Source organism: Vombatus ursinus, unplaced genomic scaffold (genome assembly GCF_900497805.2).
Source record: "Vombatus ursinus unplaced genomic scaffold, bare-nosed wombat genome assembly UNPS02014847.1, whole genome shotgun sequence".
NCBI classification, from domain to species: Eukaryota; Metazoa; Chordata; class Mammalia; order Diprotodontia; family Vombatidae; genus Vombatus; species Vombatus ursinus.
This window is the reverse complement of record NW_020954625.1, coordinates 19,625,391-19,646,587: the sequence shown is the minus strand read 5'-3', so window position 1 is coordinate 19,646,587 and position 21,197 is coordinate 19,625,391. Positions and strand designations below refer to the sequence as shown.

At 38.8% G+C, this 21,197-nt stretch overlaps 1 protein-coding gene across 1 annotated transcript in view; it reads right to left on the bottom strand.

Annotated features, from left to right (window-relative positions):
* The window catches only part of PCDH15 (protocadherin related 15), a 1,147,277-nt gene extending 1,144,128 nt beyond the window's left edge, over positions 1–3,149 (bottom strand). The window contains exon 1 of the mRNA XM_027840684.1: positions 2,869–3,149. The gene's annotated coding sequence lies outside the window, so the exon portion shown is untranslated. The remainder of the gene's footprint in view (positions 1–2,868) is intronic.
* Positions 3,150–21,197: the final 18,048 nt, after the last annotated feature.

The following is a 21,197-nucleotide window of genomic DNA, read 5'->3' as shown; positions in this document are numbered from 1 at the left end:
TGTGTGTGTGTGTGTGTGTGTGTGTGTGTGTGTGTGTGTGTGTGTGTTTCCTTGGCTGGATCTTCGGTAGCATAATCTATGGGAAGGAGAACAGTACAGTACATAATGTTGAATATGGTGATGAAGATTCTGTCCCGCAAATCCTCCCAGTGACGTGTGCTAGTTAATGGACTGGGAACAAGTCACTAAGCCTCAATTTCCTTGTCTTTAAAATGAGTTCACAGAAGTACAAAATCTCAGAGTCAGAAAGGATCTCAAATGCCAACTAGATCAACCCGTATCTCAATGAGAATTCCCTCTGTATCATACAAGAAAATTGGTAATCTAGCCTTTGATGGTGGAAATTTAATGAGGAAGAACCCATTAACTCTTGGACTGCATACTCCATGTTAGGATATATCTGACCATGGATTTACAAGTGAAAGACCTTTGAACTCATAGAGGCCAACTAGTTTGTTTTACAAATAAGAAAAGTGGAGACCAGGGAGGGAAAGGGACTTGTCTAGGATCGCAAAGAGGATAAACACTTGCAACATAATTTAAATCCTTGCATCTTCTGATCCCAAATCCAGATCCCTGTCCAGTATGCAGCATTGCTCTAATTTCATGATATACCATCCCCCCTTACATCAAGCCTAATTTTGCCTCTCTAGTCAATAACAAGGTTAAAAACATAATATTGCAATCCATACTAAAGAGGAAGTATCTCTAGTCTATGGGATGGAGTAGTCTCTGCTTGAGTCAACTGATTATGGGGGTGGTGGCTAGAATGTAATCACTATGAGGGCAGAGCCTTACATTTTTTACATTGTCAGTGCCTAGCACAGGATCTGGTGAATAGTAGGTGCTTAAAAAATATTTGTTTGTTGTTGTACTTATAGTGCAAACTCCACCTAAAACCAAAATCTATTTAAAAATGTTTATTGTATACTACACAGCTCAGAGGAATATTGGGTGGCTCACAATACATACATACATATAGTCACGTATCTATAAATGCTTTTCAATGTCTGATGTTCTGTACACTTTTATTAATAAGATAATGTATCTAAAGTGCTTTGTAAAACCCTGAGAAATATAGGAATATTAGCTGTTTTATACACTAATGGTATATATTTTTTCATATTGAGTTGCCAAATATAATATTCTATTTTTATAAATACTATTGAATAATTCTAGGCAATATCTAATCAATAACTAATGGGAGCCAAAGCTTTGGGGCTGGTGTTAGTTTCTATAAACAAATACGTGATAAAGAATATGATAAACTCTATACCACAATTTCCCAGATGACTGCCTCCCTGGCTGACACCTGGGTGACCCTTAAGGGAAGATGACAAGCACAGATGATATAATTATCCTAACCAGTGATCAAAGTCAGAAAGCTCCCTGCAAAGTCAAGATTAAACTCTACATTTTATAAAAGATCAAATGGATCCCAAGTGAAAGTCCCTCCTGGGAGATGAGGATGGGGGTTAATGTCCCCTCTTGGCCCAATGAGCCAACTGCTGAGGAAGCAGGGGACTGTGCCTGGTGACCGCATACTTCACATTCATCTGCACTCTTGTTTCAGAGGACAGTGACTCCCCAGTCTAGGGGATTGAGTTGCTGTAACCTGACCCCTCTCACACACATAGATAAATGAATTGAATAACACTTTGTTATAAGTAACCCAAACTCGGGGGGCGGGAAATGGGGATCCAAGCTATGATCCAAGAGTAAACTTGCCAGGAAAACATGTATTCAGGTCTAAGTCTTTTCTCAGAAAACATGAGACAAAGGGAATTTCATGCCTAAAACATGCCACCAACTGGTAAATTAGTCGCTTTCCTGATGGCCAGGGACATATCAACTCCACCCCCAACATATTTAGTTACGAGATCTGACAATTAGCTCAATTTCTGTGATGCTTTGGAGTCTGGGCTCGGAGTTAACCTTACACAAGACAGTCATACTATCCTCTGGTTAACAATGGCACTCTGAAGCCAGCCTGCAACTCTATTAAATGTATGACCATCTGTTTGCACAGGAGACACACTTCAAGACTACTGACAGGCTGGTGTTCGAACTTGGTACTCTCCTCCCCTGTGCGTGAGAGCCAGCTGCCCCAGGTGTAGGCTTTCAGGAAAAACCAGCTGCTAAAAGAGGTCTGTCTAGTCTCTAGCAGGATCACAATGACGGTGAACTTTGCCAAGGTCTACCGTCCTGTTGACCCTCTCTTCTGGACCCTGCCATTTACAGGGGCAGTGAAAGGTGCCCACCTCTACAAAGGCACAAACAAATAAAGAAATGTAACTGCCTCTTTAATATAGAGGAAACCACTCCAGGTTAGATATCAACTCAACCCTCTAAAAATGTCAAAATGGGGAGGGGGAGAGATTCAAGTGCAGTCAAGTCAGTTTTCCTTCTCTGTTCTCCTTAAATGCCCCCACACATTAAAACACACCTCACAGATCAATTCTTGTTTCCTTTTGCTTCGTTGGGAGTGGGGGTGGGAGGTGGGTGTTACTGCTAGGAATGGGTGGTGATTAAGAAATAGAAATTAAGAATGGCAGAAAAGCAGTTATAATTCAGTATCGTAGTTCTCTTTGCATTGGCCTCATGATACCACACAAGGAAGAAAGTACAGAAGTTGATGTAAGAGACTCAGAATTCTGCATCTCACCTCCCACCCTCCACCACACACACACACACACACACACACACACACACACACACACACACACACCTGACTACCAGTTCTTGCCATAAACATCCCAGAAGGAACTGTCCTCTGGCAGCTATACTCTCCCCTCGAACAGAGAATTAACTTTCTGGGGAGTTTCTCCTGCCTTGCTATTATTTGGGGGTAAGGGATGGAGAACTTACTTGTCAGCTTAAAGTTTCCTGCTCGGCCCATGTAAGGTTATGCAGCAAGTTTTCCTGCCAAGCCTGATTACTGAACATCCTTTTCATAGCAACGACTGTTCACATTCTCGGTCCAAGGCGATCCTTTGACAGGTGAGGCTAATTCTTGTCTCTGGGAGGCACCGAGAGAAAGGCTCTCACCATCTAAAACCAGGCTCAGAATTTGTATAAAAAATGAATGCATATCCCTTTGCATCTTAGCCCAGAAAGCATGCCATCCTCCTCCACGCTGTGCACTGCTTTCCGACTGCTCCGGCTTTCCCGAGCAGCTTGCTCGGTGCTGCTAGCAGGAATGTGCCTGCCCTCTATCTGTAGCTATTAGCTCAGCATGCTTACTTCCCTGGCACTGAAGCCGGAGCAAATTAGCCACCGTACTCTCCCGGCAAATACTGGAGAGAGCTGAGTGTGCTCACTAAGCTAAGGAATCCAGCCACTGACTGGTGAGCACTGGCCATCAATTAGGACAGATGCCCAGGCGGGTGGCTTTGATGGGCTCTGCCCAGTCAGGCTTGCCCAGTCACACTTTTTTGCCTTTCTACAACTCGTGAGGGCTATACAAGTTCAGCCGCTCTATTCACGGGGAAGGTTATTTGACAGGTTGGAATAATCTCTTTTAAGCTCCCTCTCACTGCAAATACACTAGCTAGTTAGAGCTGTCAGCCCCTATAAAGCCATCGACATCTGTCAGGGAGAGAAGGAAAACAAAACAACGATAACAACAATAAAACAAGCCCACAAAACTTGACATACCACAGCTCAAAATAGTTTTGTTTTGTTTCTTAATTCTTCAAACTTTGTTTTTGTCATGTAAAAAAAATAAAGCATCTATAAGGGATTATGGGTTGTGTAACTCTAAGGAATGGGTAAGGGTGGGGGGCAAATCCTGTAATGCCTTAGAAACCCAGATGATGGCCAGATCAAAATATTCAACCCTAGTCTTTCAAACTCTAGGATCAGATCATCAATTGACTATCAGTCATTTTGAATTAGATGCCCTATAAATATCTCAAACTCCACTTGTCTAAAATCTAATTCATTATCTGTCCCTCCCCACAATCCTTCTTCTGAATCCCTTGTTACTCTCATGAGGGAGTCATGTAGCTTCTTCTGTTAACTAATAGACACAGCATGGGCATGCCACAGTCTAGTTCACAGGATGATAAAATAAGATCTTTAATACTAGAAGGGACTGCCCAATCGGTATTATAGTCCTTTTTTTTCCAAATGAGGAAACAGAGGCAAAGAAAAGTTTATATGACTTGCCCAGGATGATACAAGTAAAAAGTAGTAGGGAAGAATTTGAATTCACATTCTGAGATTCCAAGAACATTTTTCACTGAATTATGCTGCTTTAAACCCCAAATATTGGCATCGCTACAGAAGGTACTATTTTTTTTTTCAGAGATGGACTCAGTGGTAAACTAAGTGGGGCATAATGGAAAAAGAATGAGACTTTTAAGAGTGGGAAGGATAGGGTTCAAATCCCAGCTCGGTGATTTTTAACCTGAGTGATCTCTCTCCATCTTGCTTAGCCTCTCTACCCCGAAGGTCAATGAGAGAGTTAGACTCGAGGTTCTCTAATATCTCTCCTACCTCTAAAGCTACCATACTTTGATATGACCATCAGATGTCACCTGGGGTTTTGTCCAAGTCTCGGAAGGTCAAAAGCTGGAAAGGGCAGGTCATTTTAGGTCATATAACGGTAGCCAAGGAAACAGCAGAGTCCATCCTAAACTGACCATATTCAGGTAGCATTGGCCTGAACCCTAGCAGGAGGGTGTTTTCATTCCAGGAGAGGTTAACCATTCACCAAAAAAAACCAAAAAAACCAAAACAAAAAAAATTAAACTAAAATAAAATGAAATAGAACAAACCAACACAAATATACAGATAGAAAAACAAGTAAACAAAGGAGAGAATAAATGAAGAAAAAAAGCTCTGTCTTTTCAGAAATGATCCAGAATTTATGTGTGTGTGTGTGTGTGTGTTGTGTGTGCACGCGTGTGAAGGCACCCAAGCACAGGCAAGTCAAGTCAGATCGAGTCAATCTAATAGAACATGGCTAAGTACCTGGTTTTCAATGCATTGGGCTGCTGCTGCTGCTGCTGCTGCTGTAAATAGACAAACCAGGAACAGCCATTGTCCTGGAGAAACTTCTGTTCCACTGAGTTGGAGAACTTGGAAACAATGACACGTGTACCTGATCATTTGAGATGCCAGAGAGAAGGAACCAGGAGATAAGGAGCAGAACCGGAAGGAACCTAGTGACTGGCGCTAAGCAGATGTTTCATAGATGCTGCCCAGCGTCTGACTGCAGAGGAGCCCCAGCCCTAAAAGAAGGCTCTCAGAACAGTTCACCTCTCTCCTCACTGGTTCCATTCTTTATTCCTATGAGAGGTTCATACTTGGTTTGCAGCTTTTTGATCACCACCTTCTACATGAAGCCTTTTCCACCCAACCCCCTGTGCTAGCACCTTCCCCTCCCCTACGTTGCCTTCATGTTGAACAGATTTGTCTATACTCATGTGTATGAATTGTCTCTCTCAGGAGAATATAAGCTTCTTGAGGAAAGGAAGAGATTCACTTTTTGCTTTGTATCCCTAAAATTTAGCTCAATTCCTGACAGACAGTGGGTGTTAAAGACATACTCATTAATTGGTCGATTATTATTAATTGGTTGTTATTATTATTATTCCTACTTATCTATGTGCATACCTTTTCCTACAGGCAGAAGTGTAAGTTCCTTGAGAATAGAGATGGTTCATTTTTAGGTTTTTTTTTGTTTGTTTGTTTTTTATCTAAGAACAGTGCCTTATGCATATTAGGTGCTTAGTTGTTGGATGAATTTGATACCTTTTATAGTTATTTGTAAAGACACCCTAAGTTGTAAGCCCCATGAGAGCAAGATTCCTGAACAAGTCACCTGACCCCTCGTTGCCTCAGTTTCCTCTTTTATGAAATAGAGAGGACAATAATAGCACCTGCTTCACAGAGTTGCTCTAAGGATTGAATGAGATATTTGTAAGTTGCTTAGCACAGTAACTGACACACAGCTTAATAACTACTTGTTCCCCATAATGAAGACACATTAAAATATTGGCTGAAGGGGAAGGTATCATCTTGTAAGATGTACTGTGGTATGTATTGGATTTCTCCTCCATTAGAATGTGAACTCCTTGAAGGCAGGGCACATGCTTTTTTTCTTAAATTTCTTTGTGTCCACAGTGCTTAGGACAGTTCCTGGAAGGTAGTAAGCCTTTGATAAATGCTTGTTGACTGATTGGCTTGGGGGAGTTCAATTGAGGTCCAGTCAACACATATCCTGATATAATGCCTGCTTTCTTCCAAACATGGTGCCAGGTTATCAGGATATTAAGACAAAAAGAAAATAGGCCCTGCACTCCAAAAGTCCTTGTGGATCTTAGGCTTTAAAGAAGGCAGATGTAGGCTACATGTAATCTAGTCCAACCCATTCATTTTATAGATGAGGAAGCTGAGGCTGAGAGGCTAAAGACCTTTTCAAGGTCATTCCAGGAGGGAAGAAGCTAGAGACATACTAGGAGGGAGAATCCAAGTCCTTTGTCTTCATATCCATCATTTTTCCCATTATGCCACCAACCTTCTGCATAGACCAGGTCAGGGGAAAAAAAAGAGAGAGGGAAAAAGAGAGGATAAGAAAACTCATGATATCTGGTAGATGAAGCCAGGAACATGGGCTTCATCATGGTAGAGGAAATGAAGAGCTTGTTCCAACTAAATCCTTAAAATGAGCCCTTTGTTAAATTCTGAGCATTAATGATTCTTTGAGTGTAGCAGGGGTAGATGGATGTTTTCGTTTTTGTTGCTGCTGCTATTGTTTTTGTTGCTGTTTTTTCCCATAAAAATGTTGAAACAGTTATTAGCAGAGGTGTCCATCTTGGGCAGCCAACTTTGTTTCTGTTTTCAGGAAGCTTACTGATTCTTGTTGAGTCTTTGATCAAAAGGATTATGTAAAAACTGCCAAGGTGAAAAATTGCGTGTATTTCCCCAGGCAACTTAAAAAATTCTGAGAGTGGTCCTGCTGGGTTCTGCCTGTCCTTACATTCATAAATACACACACAGACATGCACACAAATTCAATGACTCCTCATGTACATTAATAGTTGTCTCTACAGAAAAGGATAGAACACCTCTGCTCACTTTTCATCTCCTAAATTTGTCTGAAAACAGTCAGATTTGCATTCAACTACAAGATTGCTCCACCCTTCCTTCCTTCCTTCCTTCCTTCCTTCCTTTCTCCCCTTCTTTATTAGTTACTTAAAAATATAAAATTCCCAAACAAACCAGAGAAGGCATGAGGGGAATGGAGGAGGAAAGGAAGGAAAGGGAGGGGAAAGTTGTGAAGGAAAAGGAAAGGGTGTGAGGGTGGGGTAAATAGAGAGAGACACACACAGAAAGACACAGAGACAGAAAAGGGGAGAAAATGAGAGAAATTATTTCTTCTGCTTCTTCCCGTTTTCTGAGAAATCCGTCAGAGAAATCCATCAGAGAAATCCTTAAGAACCCACTTTGTCTGACACTATGCTAAAAGTTGGAGATAGGGATAGAAATTGACCTGTGATTTCACTTATAACTAAAAGTCCCTGGATGAATGAAGGTGTATTTCTGCTCTGCAACTTACATGGATAACAAGAACACTAACATGTTAAGTGACCAGTCCCCAGTTGCACAGCCAGAATATGGCAGAGGAAGAATTAGAATTCAGGTCTTACTGGCTCTTGGAGAGGGTCTCTATCAATCAGCTTTCATGAGTGCTCCCCAGTACTGGAGAGAAAGAGCTCAGAGGTTGGAATAGGAGCTAGTCTGCCAGGGTTTAGGGTTAATGGGGTCCCAGGAAACTTTTTCAAAAATATATAGATTAATAAATGTTATGCAATATAACTGATTTCCTTTGTAATTATCTGCATTTAATATTATGGATTTAAACCCACTATTATTAGATGAGCTCTCTGGGCTTCACTTGACTATCAGGGAGGTCCATGATAGAAAACAAACAAACAAATAAATGGCAATCTCTGGAGAAGGCACAATTTCCACGATTTTTTTTTATGACAACCTGTAATTCAATGATTGTTTAAAGACTGAGGGGTTCAATCAAAGAGGCACCATGGTCCAGTGGAAAGTCTACTGGATTTAGCTTCCAAGGAGGTTGGCTCCAATCCAGACTCTTTAACTTCTGACTTGGGCAAATCCCTCCCTTCCCATGGCCTCCCTTCCTCATCTGAGCTTGTTGGACTAGATGGCTTCTAAGATCACTTTCAGTTCTTTATGATCCTGGGATCTTATGATAGTGTGAAAAGAAAATCCTTTTATCCCCATTTGCTCAGGCTTCTTTTCTTCTCAGAAATGATCTCCCCTTTCTCTTCTGCCTTAACAAATGCTAGCCTTCCTTCGAGTCTGACGCTTCCCCATGAAATCAACCCCAGTCTATCCAAACGTCACTAAACTCTCCTTTCCTCACCTGTGGTACTTTCCATCCTTACCCTACCACATACTTTGGAATTTGTTTATTATATTTAAGGATTTTGTAACATGCTGCACGGAACCTCCATCAATATTTTAAACATCTGTTACTTTGTTGACATGGCCACTCTCTGACAAGACCCTCAACAACCAGTTCTTTGTAGATGTTCTTCTGTGGTCATAATATCTTAACTTTAGAACTATCTTGTTCAACTCTCTCATTTTACAGATAAAAAAAAACAAAAAAACAACAAAGACAAAAAAAAAACTATGCCAAAAGCATCTTGCTTGAGGTCACAGGCGCAGAGTACAAACACAGGGCATACAGATTGTTTTTCAGCTTGTTATTTCTTCCCACTATGGGAAAAAAAATAATGGTTATCCAACTAATGGCCACATTTCTGGTGATGAGTCCATATAGATACAGCTAAGCTAGACCTTAGCTTACAGACATAATCATTGCTGCAGCCATGCTTGGAGACACTGTACCTCCGCAGGACCTGCTAAGGCTTGAATCTTTCTGCTGTAGATTCTGTGATCACAGGGGACCAGCATGTGATAACGAGGCATTTGAAAATCTCAATATAGATCGTGTGTGTGTGTCTGTGTGTGTGTGTGTGTGTGTCTGTGTATGATTCTCTACTCTTTCATGGGGCTTGGTCTTATATATCTAACAAAATTACAAACTGAAGTCAGGAATTCTATTTGCATTATGTAGAACAAAGAGTTTAATATGATGCTTAGCTAGCTAGAAGCCATCTCAGAGACCATTAAGTCCAGCCCATAGTTGAACTATGTATATGTATGTATCTTTGTATTTCTATATATGGTATATACTGTATATACATACCATATATCCATTACACACACACACACACACACACACACCCACACACCCTATATATGCCATATATAGTCAATACAGCCTTCCCAAAGTCTTCTAGGAAGTCAGAATCCACTTTCTCTGAGGCAAATTCTTCTCTTTGCAAATTTCCCCATTGTTACTAGTTTGTGCTTTGAGGCCAAGCAAGTTAAAGTGTCATCCCTCATTCACATGCCTGCCCTTCCCTTTCTTGAAGGTAACTTAGAGATACTAAATCTTTTCTTGTGAGTGTTCATCCATTTCCTATTTCAAAGATCATTCTATTTGATGGAGATGGCACAAAAGTAGGCATTGAGTAGTGTCACTTTCCCTTGACCTTCCATCAATATCATACTGTCTTCCCAGGGCAAGCAGGGGATACATCTCTTCCTTTTTTTTAATCCTCCAAACATAAATTTGAAGAAAGCACTTTTCATTAGGTCCACCATTTTCCCCAAGGCTTAGCTCACTGTGTGTTTTAGTCTTCCTGATATTCTTCACACAGAACTTGCCTAGTCTTAAACCATCTTCCCTGGTTATATGTTCTGCTCTTCTCTTTTCAGATAGATACTCAATAAATAATTGCTGAATTGTTGAATGTGATGTCAACAAATAGCCTTTGTTGCCTATTTGCCCTCACACCACTGGGATGTGTGAAAACATCACGGGAGAATGCCATCTTCCCCTCCCCTTTTGGTTTTCAATTACATCAGAGTCCAATAGGTAGTTTTCATTTTTTCCCTTGTCTTGTTCTTCTCTTCCTTCATTTCTCCCAGGAGCAAGAAAAACTCTGGAAATGAGTAATATGCTAATGAAATGATATAATATATATGAGAAAGAGAAGAAGCATTGGTACTTTTGAGACTAGACAATAAGTGTGAGGCTCTGACCTTCTGCTGAAGTAGCAGCAGGACCACTTGGGATAACAAACCTGGAAGAACATGCAGGTTAGGGGGAGGAATCACATTACATGAAAAAAATGTTTTTAATGGTTGTTAATCTCCTTATTACTGACACATATGAAAAGTTATTGCAAATAGGTCTGATATGGCTAGTTGGGGGCCTGCCATCTTGGCTTTGAAGGTTATCTTTCATAAAGCAATCTAAGGACCTATGCTACACCCAGTGCTCTTTTATCCTTTTTAACCGTGGTTTAGATGAAGTAATTAATCGGTAGTATACTTAGCATATTTGCAAGCATATCTAAAGCTGGGAGGAATAACTCATACCCGGGGATGCTAGAGTCAAGAACAAACAGTATCTCCCAATGCTAGGGCATTCATTAGCCTGTGTTGAATATATCTAGGCCCCAATGAATGCAAATAATGAATTTCCCTGAAGTGGTTGTGTGTATTTGAATTTACAGTATTTGAAGTTACAATTATATAAAATGTGGTTATTGACTTTAGTCCAATGGAAATTTCCAGTGTATATTTGAATACTTACCCACTAAGGGGAATTCCTTATTCACACTTAAAGGGACTTGCCTGTGATATAAAATTGAAAAGGAAAAAAATAGCCTTTTACATAGGTTCAAAGTATCAATATCACAAGTACAAGGTGGTAGAGACATGGTTAGATGGCAATTTATCTTAAAAAAAAAAGATATATAGGAGTTCCATTGGGCCATAAGTTCAATGTAAGCCAGGACTGTGAGGAAACAAACAAACAAACAACTGTAATAATAATAAAAGTGTACCTTGGATTGTAATAGGAGGTGCATAGTTTTCAGGACATTGAGGCAATATGGGATAGGCAGCTAGGTCATACAGTGTATAGAGTATATAGAGTCAGATTTAGAGTCAAGAAGGCTAGAGTTCAAATGCACTCAGATACATAGACTTAGATGGATGACCCCAGGCAAGTCACTTAAGCTTCTATGCCTCAGTCTCCTCATCTGTAAAATGGTAATAATAATAGCACTAATCTCCTAGGGTTAATGTGAGGATCAAACAAGATCATAATTTGTCAATTGTTTAATAAACCTTAAAGTGCTATGTAAATTCTAACTATTGCTCATGATGGTTGGCTTCAAGTATTTGTAATTTTGGAAGTGGTTTTTGCCTTCTGCTTTATCTGAGAGGGAAGAACTAGGAGTTTGAGAGTAAAAGTTGAAAAAAATCATATTTCAGCTCAAAATAAGAGAAAAAACAAACCAACAACAATTATAGTTATCTCCAAGTGGACAGATACCTTGATGGGATGTGTGTGTGTGTGTGTGTGTGTGTGTGTGTGTGAGAAGTAGTAGTAGTAGCAGTAGTAGTAGTAGCAGTAGTAGGAGTAGGAGTAGTAGTAGTAGTAGTAGCAGCGGCAGTACATTCCCCTCAATAAATATCTTCACCTAAATATAAATAGTTGATATTCAATTGTGAGCAATAATGTAAAGGGAATTTTTGTTTAGGACTAGATGCCTTTTGGGGTCCCTGCCAACACTGACTTATTGGGATTCTATAATTAATCAACCAATTGATGGTGTATTTGTGAGTTTAGTTGAACATACACTAGGTACTTAATAAATGTTTTATTTTGACAAATAACTGGCCAAGTGATTGAAAGTAAGACATGATTGAGAGCCTTCCAAGACAAATCAAGATTATCTTTGACCACTTGTTATTAAATGAAAAAAAAAACGATATAATCTAGAGAAACTTTGCAAGTCTATATCTCTAGTCATGTTAGATTTCTGGGTCAGATACTGAAGGACACGAGGCTGAAGGCAATGTTTTCTGTTCTTGTTTGAGGTGAATGCTATGACTTTGTTGGTCAGAAGAGATAGAGGACATGAAAAGTCAACTATTCAATTGAAAGGGATTTGTTTTCTGGGAGCATGCCTTAGCAAAAGAGGGGCCTTCTGTCAAAGGATGGAATGCATCCTACACAGAACAGGAAGAATGTACATGACAGGAGACTCACCCAATAAAGAAAAGGGCTTGATAGCAAAATTGGAGTGGAATAAAATTGTAAAACCGAGTATTATACAGAATAGCAGTTATGGAATAAAAGGAAGCAGCAGGGTAAAGTAGGTACACAGTAATTTCAAGGAAATAGAGAAAAGACAAAAAATAATAACTACCATGAAAAAAGCACTTTAACATTTACCAAGAGTGCTTTACATATATTATCTCATTGGAACCTCACGACAACATCGTGAGGTAGGTAATGTACATGCTTCTTCCCCATTTGTAGAAATGAGAAAATTAAGGCACAGAGAGAAGAAGAGGCAAGTTTATACAGTTATTAAGTGTCAGAGACAGAATTTGATCCCAGGTTTTCCTGACTTCGAGTCTACTCTGGTTCTAAGTATATTACTTATGATTTTTTATATCTCTATATCAATATATAAAATATAAGTAGGCAGTAGGGAATTAATATAATTGTCCTCCTAAAAACTTAGTGGTATAAGCATCATCACTAGATAATAAGAAATAATAAATGATTATTGCTGTTGAGTTGTTTTTTTCAGGCACGTCCCCCTCTTTGTGACCTCGTTTGGGGTTTTCTTGGAAAAGCTATTGGAGCAGTTTACCATCTCCTCCTCCAACTCATTTTACAGATGAGGAAATGGAGGCAAACAGGCTTACGTGACTTGCCTGAGCCAGATTTGAACTCAGGAAGATGAATCTTCTTGCCTCCAGTTCTAGCACTCTATTCATCCTGCCACCTAGCTGCCCTAATAATAATCATAGCTAACTTTAATATAGTGCTTACTATGCCCCAGTAAGCACTTTAAAATTATTATTCATTTGATCCTCACAATAACCCTTGGGGATAGGCGCTATTACTATCCCCATTTTACAGATGAGAAAACTGAGTCAAACAGAGGTTAAAGCAACTTGCCCAGGGTAGGTACAGAAAGATATGCCTTTCTTATGTCAATGGAAAGATATGTATTACTTATTAAAAATAATCATTAATAATGAATAGTAAGTAAACCCATTTATCTGAGAAAAACAGAAAACAGATTTTGGAGACATTCTACACATTGGAATATACCAGAAAACATACAAGAGTGAATGGCATCTCCAGCAAGAGGTAAGGTAAGATCTCAGCTCAAATTCAGAGAAATCCTTATCTATACAAAGGGAAATTAATTTTCAAAGTCTATGCAAGCAAACTGGGAATCAGAGACATATTGAGGAACAAGGTTCCCCCAAATGTCTTCAGCGTTTTTCTCCATATGTCCTCCACAAAGAGTGTCTGATATCACTTTTCAAAGAAACTCAGCTTAACCTTCATCATTTACATAGGAACATGAGGTGTTCATGATCAGCTCCTCTTAGCCAATAATGAATTGTGACTTCTGCATATGCAGTCATAGATTAAATGTTCTAGCCTTTTTTGACAGACTGGTTGAACTTGAATAATTCAAAGATCTATGATTTTTTGGTACTTTCTCTATCAATGTAAATCCAACCCTTTGTCCATCTTAACAGTCTTCCTGATGTGCTTTCATCAACTTGAAATCTATCATTCTGAAGTCAGTTGGGTAACAACTTGACTACCAGTTTTCTCATTTGTAAAATGAAGATGCTACACTAAATGGGTTCCAAGGTCTCTTCTCTATGAACCTTCTCACGATATGATAAATGACCTTGGCCAAATCCCTTACGTCTCCCTTGTTTGTAAATTGTGAGGTGGGGTTGGACCCAATGGCCTAGGAAACCCCTTCCAGCTACAGATCAAGATTTTTTTTTTATTCTAGGTATCTTGAAAACTCACTTATCCAGAATAGTTTATTTCCCAAAGGTAATAGAGGTTTTCCTGGTACTGCCCAGGCTGTCCATCTGTCCACCTGCTCCAAAAGAGATTATGTTAAATCCATTTGGATTTACATATTCACATGTCTGGCAAATAGGATTAATTGGTTATTAAACAAATGGAAGGCTCCCAAATCTATCTTGCAGTTTTGTTAAGGAAGGTGGATATTTTGAATCACAGGTCCTCACCTTATTGCATCTTCTCTTGATTCCCCATTCCTATCTGGATAAATATAATTTGAATAAAACTCACAGAAAGCCACCTTTCTACATTTCAATGTTTGCATGCCTTCTTTCATTTAAAAAATTCATAAACCCGATGGTGTGGGCATTCATGTAGATTTTTTTAAATGGGAGGGAGAGAGGTCTATCTGTTAAAATGTAGTTCATAGAAAAATTAATTACACACCCACAGTGCTGTAGACACTTCTGTATTCAGACACATTCTGCAAACAGCTGAGCAGATTTCTGGAAGCATTTATATCAATACCCACTCATGGGCTAATGGGTTTGTCTGTCTGTGTGCTTATGTGTGTATAACTCTGTGTGTGTGTGTGTGTGTGTGTGCGTGCATGTGCATATGTGGTAGAGGACATGATCAAGGACGAATTATTTCCCTCTCCCTTCTCCCTTGATATTAAATATGGGGAAGGGAAAAATTCAAGTGCACAGTCCTCTAGACTGGACCTGGTAGGAGACTGCTTTGCTCAAATGACCCAACAGGGCTCCAATTGGCTGTAACTTTAGCCAGGCAGCTTTCCCACACAAATGGTATGAGATTTCTCAGGCAAGCTTCAGCCTTCAACGTCCAGGAACCGTTTAATCCAAAGGATCTGACTCCAATTAAACGAGCCAAGAGCAAATCCTAAATCTAGGCACACTACTCAATGATTTTGCACAAACACCAAGAGATTTCTGTATACCCTTCAGAAATTTGTACTGCATCCCAGAGTGGATCCTTGTAGGAGCCTGCAAAGAAGGCTTAATCCATGTTAATAAAGTGTTCCTAAATTGAGCCTCAAATGAATGTCATGCTGAGGAAAGCGCACTCAGCTTAGATTCAAAAGACCTGGGGATAAATTCTGGCTCTATTATTTACTCCATTTCCCTAGTTGGGCAAGTTATTTTGCTTTCTTGAGCATTATCTTTTGACTACATCACTTTTAGGCTACCTTTTAGCTGCAAATATATGATCCTATGATACAACCACTCTACATTACATTAGAAATTTATGGTGTTTTCCTACATACGTTATCAATGAGAAGATATCAGACCTGCACAGTATCATTAGAGGTGTTGATGAAACACTAGGGAATGTCATCTCTCTAATAGCATTAACTTTTTTATTTTACTTTGAGATTTTGAAATTACAACATCTACTTTATTACTTTTAAGCCTTAGAAAAACCTGATGATGTAGATGTCACAGGAACTATTATACTCATTTCATAGGTGAGAAGGTTGAGGTTTAGAGTCTTTAAAGGATTTGCACATAGTCACATAGTTTGAATCAAACTTTTCTTGACTTCAGGAGCAGGGCTTTTTACAGGAATAACATCCTACTTTGTGCCTTTCTAAGTTTCTCGTTTATCTGAAAGAATGCAAGCCACTGGATTCAATGGTGTGATGAAATCACAACATGGGACTTGGAATCAGGAAACCCACCTATATGAATCTGCCATGCTCTTCTGTTCAATGACATTATTTCCTTAACCTTAACTACTTGATTGGAAGACTCTAAGCTAAATCAATTCATTACAAATCTCTGCCACCCAATCATGCCACCTTGATTAATACTGTTTATTTTGGAACCTTTAGGAATAAAAGGATGCAGTGATATTAGTATGATACCTACTCTCTACTATGTCTTCCAAAAAGATTACAGATCTGAATTTAGGAGTCATTGGGAGATGGAGGAAGAGAATTGTTGCTTAAGGATAGAGCTGAAAGAACAGCTGGGTGGTGCAGTAAATAGAGTACTGGACCTGGAGTCAGGAAGACCTGAATTCAAATCTGGTCTCAGACTCTTAGTAGTATGTGTGACCTTGGGCAAGTCACTTAACCCTTTTTGCCTCACTTTCCTTATCTGTAAAATGAGCAGGAGAAGGAAATGGCAAACCACTCCAGTATCTTTGCCAAGAAAACCCCAAATGGGGTCACAAAGAGTCAGACACAACTGAACAACAGCAATAAAAAGCTGAAAGGAATCTCCCCAAAACCACAACTCACCAAGGCTTTCCTTCACTAAAATCATAAGAAAGAGGGCCTTTACTATACTCAAATTCTTTAAAATAAAATAAACTAGGGCTACAATGGTGGTGGGTACAGTGGTTATTTAATTACATGGAAATTCCCAAAAGATTTAAAAAAAAACTGAATTGTAACTTAAAATCTTAGAGACTTGCCTCAGGTCCATAGGTCTTTAGGGATATATCCATCGCCACATAACAACATCAGAGGTGAGGTTTGAACCCAAGTCTTTCTTCTTGACACAATATCCCTGGTGCTTAGCACATTGCTTTGCATATAATAGGAATTTAATAAATACTTGTTGCTTTACTCTGACTGCTACTTTGTATTCCCTTCCTCCCTTTCTAATTATCTGTGTCTTAATTCTCTCTCCTCTCTCTTTTGTACTCTGTGTGTGTGCCCATGAATTTGTGTCTATATGAATATAGCCTCTCAGTGGCAAAGTGTTATAGGAAATATCATTTTTTCCAGATGGAAAGAAGGGAAGGGATGTTGTAGGAGGAAAACACTCCAGGACTTTGAGGAATTTTGAAGAGGAGAGAAATCTGAGGCTTTGACAACATACCAGGTGATTATAAGTTAAAAAAAAAAAGTTGCTACCCTTAGCTGAAAATTATCATGAAAAGTTGGAGTCCTGACTGGTTCACTGACCTACTTGAGTTATCTTTCTAGATAGACTTCTGTTACCCTGCATTTTCCCTCCCACTACTGACACTGTGAATTTATCCCCTTGCTACTTCCTTCCCCTTCCTTGCTTCATAATTACCCATAGAACTGATATCACTTACCTATAGTGGTTTCCTGGTTTCTTTAAATTTTATTTATCTTTTATCTATGCTTTTTCTAAAAGGTTTTGCTTCCAAACAAAGATAAATTGTTTTTCATTCCATTCTGAATGACTGTTTACTGCACAGGAGTAGATAGCCCATTGTGGTAGAACACCAAAGAACACGCTGATCAATTCCTGTAGATCCTCTCTCACTATGGAGACCCCCAACGAGGCTTCACAGACATGATAATACATATGTGTGTATTTCTATCTATCTATCTATCTATCTATCTATCTATCTATCTATCTATCTATCTATCTATTTACTTAGATATAAATACAAAATCCATACATGCAGACACACAAGCACCTTATAGTGGATTTTTATTCTATGAATAGAAAAGGCTAACTGGCATGGTATGAATAGGGCTTTGCTCCTGGAACTCCTGGGCAAGAGTAGGGGAAGTTCCCATATTTTTCTCCTGTTATTTCCACGATATCATGTCCATCCTCCCCAAACCCCTCATCACCCCCTATACTATCACCGCAAACCTCTTCTCCCAGGGTCTATTTTTTTCTTCAACCAATTTTGTTTATCCCTTATCACAAACAATAATTCCATGTGATGCTTCTAATTGTTAATGATGTAAGCTAGATAAATGTGTTTTCCTTTGAAGTGTTGACCATAATCATGATTTTTTTAATGCTTTATTCAAAATATACCCTGAAACATCAATGCATTCAACTAAACTTGCTTAGTGACAATTTAAATTTAAATTAATTACTTTCAATGCATAAAGTATCAAAACTTTATTTCAATCGCTCCAACTAAGTCCCTATCAGAATCTATTGCCATTTTGTTCTCATTCAATTCTTCTCCTATGATCGCAGCTAGAATTCCTTCTGGAGCTGTCCTTTTCTACATGAACTACTTTGTATTCCCCATACTTGTCAGTTTCAATTGCAAGGTACTATTCCATTATATTAATATACCATGATTTAACACTCCCCTATTATTGGGCATTTAGGTTTTTCCCAGGGTTTTGTTTGTTTGTTTTTTGGTGTGGAAAGTGATTACACATTTATGTTATGAAAATCTTTCACATATTGCTATGGTTGTGATTACTTTTGATAACATGTTCAGGCTATCACCCCCAATAACGGAACAATTGTAACAAAAATAAGGATATCTTTGTAACTTTCACCATCTACTGACAGATTGCTGTCCTCTAAAGATTCCATATGCTTATAGTGCCATGAGCAGTGAATGAATGAGTCATCACTGAGCCTTTTCAAAAGATTTTACTACTTGTAAATGGAAACACAAAAATACACTGCCACATGTACTTTGATGTAGTAATTTCATATATAATAGTGTCATATATAAAAATTAACTGTATCTCTCCTTAACTCCAACCTGCACATAGGGAGAGGCAGCATGATATCATATTAAGTGTGCCACATTTGGAATCAGGAAACCTGGATTCAAATTCCTGTTTTGCTCTTCACTAGCTGTGTAATCTTGGACAAGTCATGCATCAGCATCATTTTCCTTATCTGTAAAATGAGAAGATTGGATGAGATAGCTTCTAGTTCCCCTCCAACACTAGACCCATAATCCCCCAGGATGTAGTGAAGTCATTGGATTAGCTGTTATATAATGCCTTCTATATTTATAATCAATTCATTAATAATTTGATGTCAACTTTTGAATCATGGCTAGTTCACTCTGGGGAAGTTGTTTAAGAAGCTGGTGATATTTTTTGTTTGTTTATTTGTTAATGTAATATTTAAGAATACTTATAGAAGAAGAAACTGATGAAATCAGGCCAAATTGCTATTCCAGCACTCAATGCTTTAAGATTTTCTTGCTAAAAACAAAATTTCCTTGGCAAGATCATCCCACAATTCCCCTGCAATCCCTGCAGGCCAAAGTCTTTATCTCCCCTGGGTTGTCTTACAGCAAAAAATGGAGTCAGTCTTGGGTCATACATTGCTGTAGTCCCTGGGTTAAAGTCGCTATAGGTTCCACTTTGAATCAGATGAAGATGTGCCAAGACCCTGGTCTCCTTTGTTTCTGAGACATGAGTAAACTGATAGAATGCTTCAGATCAGCTGTGGACTGCTGGCCTCCCTCCCTTTAACAGAGTATGCCTTAGAAGATTAGCCCAGGCATCCTTTCAGATCTCCAGATTCTAAAGCCTATCCCTGAGCAGGAGCTATGCACTTGCGTACAAACCCTATCACTTGTCCCCTCTGGGCAATATCTATTTATAGACCAAGTCCTAACAGCTTTCAAATTTACAGGCAGTGTCTGAACAGCCCTAAAAATGACAAGGAAGAATTCTAATGGAGACAAGCTCCGAATTGGCCCTTGTTACACTACTGCACTGGATTTTGACGAATGACTATATATACAACAACATTTTTCTCAATCTTTTAAATGATTTTTTAAATAACTCTTTCACAGGATTCTCTAAATCTCAGATTTCTTCATTAAGGCATTTAAATCACTCTTTAACAAAGATTTATTAAGAATAATTCTCATGGCTGCCCATGACCAAGATTCTTATTACATTTCTGGTTTGTAGCCCTGTCATTTTGACTCAGGGATCACGCTTCCTCTTTTAGGAAAATTGACATTCAGATCACATCACAAACTCCCTGATCCATCCTCCTGCAACTTTGAAAATACCCTCTTCTTCTCTTAGTTGAAAATTGGGCATAGACAAGTGTATGAAGGGAGAAGGCTCATATATTCAAAAATTAATGCTCATCTGTCTTCCTAGACAAACGTCCAGCAATTGGTGAGAAGGAATTAGCTTACTACACTGAGAAAATGTCTTCTTCCTAGATAATCTAAGAAGAGTAAAATGCACATGGATGTTCCATTCACCTATTCTTCATACAGTCAGCCAAGACAAAAGGCAGGTTTAACTTCACCTATCCTTTACAGAAGTAGGGGACATGGGGCAAAGAACACTGAATATATTCTCATTCTTGATGCGTCTTTAGATCAATATATGGAGCTGAAAACAACCTCAGAGTCCAACACCCTAATTTTACAGGGGAAGGGGCTGAAAGCCCAGAGAAGATAAAGTGATTTGGCCCAAAGTAGTAAACATCTGAGAGATGTGGGATTGGAACTTGGGATCTCTGGCTGTGAAGCTGTATTGGTTACTTCAGTTAAATTGCTCCCTTCCCCTTTTGCTTTCTCTTCTTAGTCATGAGGAATGCCTTTCTGGAAAAGAATGGGGAAAAGATATATTTGGAAATGAATGTGACTTAAAAAAATATAACAATAACTATCTAAAAAGGAAAAAAAAAGGTGACCTCAATTTCTAACTCTCACTCCATTTTTCTGCCACCATCAGCAGCTGGTTCTTAAAGCCACACATATAGCCAATTCCTTTCCTGATGCCTCAGATCTCTTTATAAATTATGAACTATCCCCCTTCCCTTTTTAAATCTGTGCCCTGAAGAAGAGAAGTTTGTTTTAACCTTACTAGTTTTATTTGAAATATCAGGCCTATTTCCTTAGCTATGCATTATAATGCCATGAATGTTGGTCTTAGGTCAAGTACTCCTCCAACTCTAGAATAGACAACACAATAAAGTAATTTGAAATTTAATACAAACATGCAGAAATGGAGAGGTGAGAATATGTTTCCAGTCAAGTAACATACTTCTAACTACATCTCAGATCTTTTTTTCCCTTGTTGATTCAGCTCTTAAAGGAATTAAAACAGATGAGAAAGCAGATTGCATTAAAACAAATCTACATTATCAGAGAGAACATGGGAACCAGTGTTGCTTCTGGTGATTTAGAAGATAAAACTTGTATTATTAGTAGGGCCCTAGTAAAAATGGTAGGAATAACCTTAAATAATGCCCTTTGAACTTATTAAAATATGGATTTATGCAGATTGTTTGCATTTTGTGCCCTTTATTTGAACCCAACCTCCTAGATTCTAGATTCCAGACAAAGATCTGCCATTTAGTTTTTATTTTCTAGAATTTAATTTTGATATTAACATTTATTATGATATGATGGCAGATTAAGCCTGGGAGAATACTCAGGAATGTAGCCATAAACAAATGCATGTTCTGCAGTCAATGGAACGAAATTCATCAGAGGGAATGGATGGATG